Consider the following 3,163-nt stretch of genomic DNA (forward strand, 5'->3'; position numbering starts at 1 on the left):
GGGTTTCTTTTCAGTTTTACATATTGTGTCTTTTCTGTAACTTTTCTAATATAGGTAATGCCAGTTAGGGGTCTAAACCTTTACACTGATGACGAATCTCCTTTTCTTATTCTTGATTTAGTTATTATAAATGGTTTTGATTGATAGATTTGGATGATTTTTGTATTGCAAAAAAAAAATTGTACCAAAGCAAAGTTTGTCGAAGATATCAAAAACATTGATTGGTTTTTATGTTGGATTCATCTGAATCTTTTGATGTAATCTCTTTCAGCAAACTTTAATATATTTATACTTTTGATTCTCTTATTACTTTTTTTGATCCAATTTTTAGTTCTGCTGCTTTGGGAAGTGTTATAATATATAACATGAACTGAAAGTAAGGACTTGTTGTGCTACTTAATTGGCTCTGGCCCGTTGTTTGTAGTATCATAATTCTTCTGCAGTATTCCATAGAAGAGGATATCCAAATGAGGGGTTTCAGTGGTCTAGATATGAGTATTAGTAGCGTACAATTTGTTTGCTCGGGCACCAAAGTTGTCTTTTCAATGGTGAAAGTAAATCTGCAGCTCAAAAGAAACCCAAAGGAAGGTGATATTCCCCGTGTAAATTTACATTTTTATTTTCCAGAATTAATAAAAGCTACATTTATGTGTATAATTAATGTCAACTGCAAGATGAAACTTAGCTTATATAAAGACAACTCTCTTTATTGATGTTTAGAAAATCTCTCAAAACTAAACACAAGATATAATCTTGCTCATATGATCAACCACAACTTTGGTGATCATATATATATATAACTATGAATTCCTTTTCCTAGTCCTATTACCTTATTACATTTCTTTCCTTTTCTTAGAACTAGATGATTTATAATTCCCTTAGGATTACATCAATTTCCTAATCTTGTCCTAACCAGCTTGTTAGTGACTTCTATGTTGAAGATTAACCAACATTCTCCCCGTTAAGCTTCAACCTTACCCGTGACATATCTTGTACTCCAATCAGTTGTCTCATTTCTTCAAACTTGATCCGAGCTAATGCCTTTGTCAATATATCTGCTTTCTGCTCAGTTCCTGGTATGTGTTCAACGTTGATGATCTCCTTCTCGATACATTCTCGTATGAAATGATACCTTTTATGAATGTGTTTCGTCTTCCCATGAAATACTGGCTTTTAGTGAGTGCAATTGCAGACTTATTATCAATCTTGATGAGAACTTTTTCAGGTTCTCTTCCTTTGATTTCACCCAACAGTTCTTGAAGCCATATTGATTGTTTAGCTGCTTCTGTTGCAGCCATAAACTCAGCTTCACAGGATGAGAGGGCTACAATGTCTTTCTTCTGTGAACACCATGTAATAGGTGCTTCTCCTAGATAAAATATATGACCAGTTGTACTTTTTCCATCATCTTGGTCAATATTATGACTGTTGTCACTATACCCAGCAATTCCTTTTGATCCTCCTCGACCATACTTCAATCCATAGCTGATTGTTCCTCTTAGATATCTCAATATCTGCTTTATTACATCACCATGAGACTTGCGTAGACTCTGCATATAACGGCTTGCTACTCCCACAGAGAAAGCCAAGTCTGGTCTTGTGTGTAACAAGTATCTAAGGCATCCAACATTTCTTCTATAACTCGTTGGATCAATCTCAGCTTCTTCTTGTGTCTTTGAGACTTTAAGTCCAAACTCCATTGGTATCTTAGTTGGATTACAAGTTTCAAGTCCTGCTTCTTTCAGAATTCTCCTTGTATAAGCTTCTTGTTTAATCTGAATCCCATCTACTCCTTGATGGACTTCTATGCCAAGGTAATAAGTGAGTTTTCCGAGGTCTGACATCTCAAACTTTGATGAAATTTATCTCTTGAACTCATTGATCACCTTAAGGGAGTTTCCAGTCAAAAATATATCATCTACATAGACTGCAATCACAAGAAGCGTTCCCTTTTCTTCTCTTCTGTATACTGATTTTTCTTTAGAGCACTTAACAAATCTGATTTCTCTTAAGATTTGATCTAACTTTGTATTCCAGGCTCGAGGAGCTTGTCTTAGACCATATAGAGCTTTTGATAACTTATAAACCTTATGCTCTTGTCCTTTTACTTCAAAACCTCCTGGTTGTTCAACATACACATCTTCTCGCAATTCACCATGTAAGAATGTTTTCTTAACGTCTAACTGGTGAATTTCCCATGAGTTTGATGCTGCTTCTGCTATTAAGAGACGAATTGTCTCTAGTCTAGCAACTGGTGCGAAAACTTCATCAAAGTCTATGCCTGATTCTTGAACGTATCCCTTAGCTACAAGTCTTGCCTTATATTTGTTGACAGTACCATCAGCATTCCGTTTTATTTTGAAGATCCACTTAAGACCAATCACTTTTACCCCACCTGGCTTATCAACTAGAAACCAAGTCTTGTTTCTGTTGATTGAAATAATTTCTTCTCTACATGCTTGTGTCCATTTAGTCGAGACCTTTACTTCCTGAAAATTCCTTGGTTCATCATTAACAGAAAGTAGCATTGTCTCACATTCTTCTGCAGCTTGAAGAACATAATCCTCCAGATACTGTGGCTTTTGTATCTGTCTTGTTGATTTTTGCAGTGGAATGGGTTAAGTTATTTCATCGATCTCTTCTTCTTCTTCTACTTCTTCGTTATTCTCAGTGTTTTCATTATTCTCTTCTTCTTCTTGATTAACATCATTGTTTCCATTGGTATTGATGATTATGGGTCCTTCGCCTTCATAAATTACTTGACCCCATCTCATGTGAAACATTCCTGGATCCCTACTTGGTCCATCATTAGTTTATTTCCAGTTCCAGTTTGCTTTTTCATCGAATACCACATCTCGACTCACTATTACTCTTTTGGTTGTTGGATTGAATAATCTGTAAGCTTTGGATCCAGGCTCAATTCCTAGATTCACAAGAGTCTGAGATCGATCATCTAGTTTCTTAAGAGTTGTAGAATCAACTTTTGCTTATGCTTTGCAACCAAAAACTCTTAGATGATTTAGATTTGGTTTCCTCTTTCGCAAACTTTCATATGGAGTCATGTCTTTCAAAGCTTTCGTAGGTATCCTGTTTATTAGGTATGTGGAGTGTCGTACAGCTTCTTCCCATAGATAATTAGGTACCTGCATAGCCTTTAAATAAC

The sequence above is a fragment of the Papaver somniferum genome, chromosome 1 (genome assembly GCF_003573695.1).
Source record: "Papaver somniferum cultivar HN1 chromosome 1, ASM357369v1, whole genome shotgun sequence".
In the NCBI taxonomy this organism is placed as follows: domain Eukaryota; kingdom Viridiplantae; phylum Streptophyta; class Magnoliopsida; order Ranunculales; family Papaveraceae; genus Papaver; species Papaver somniferum.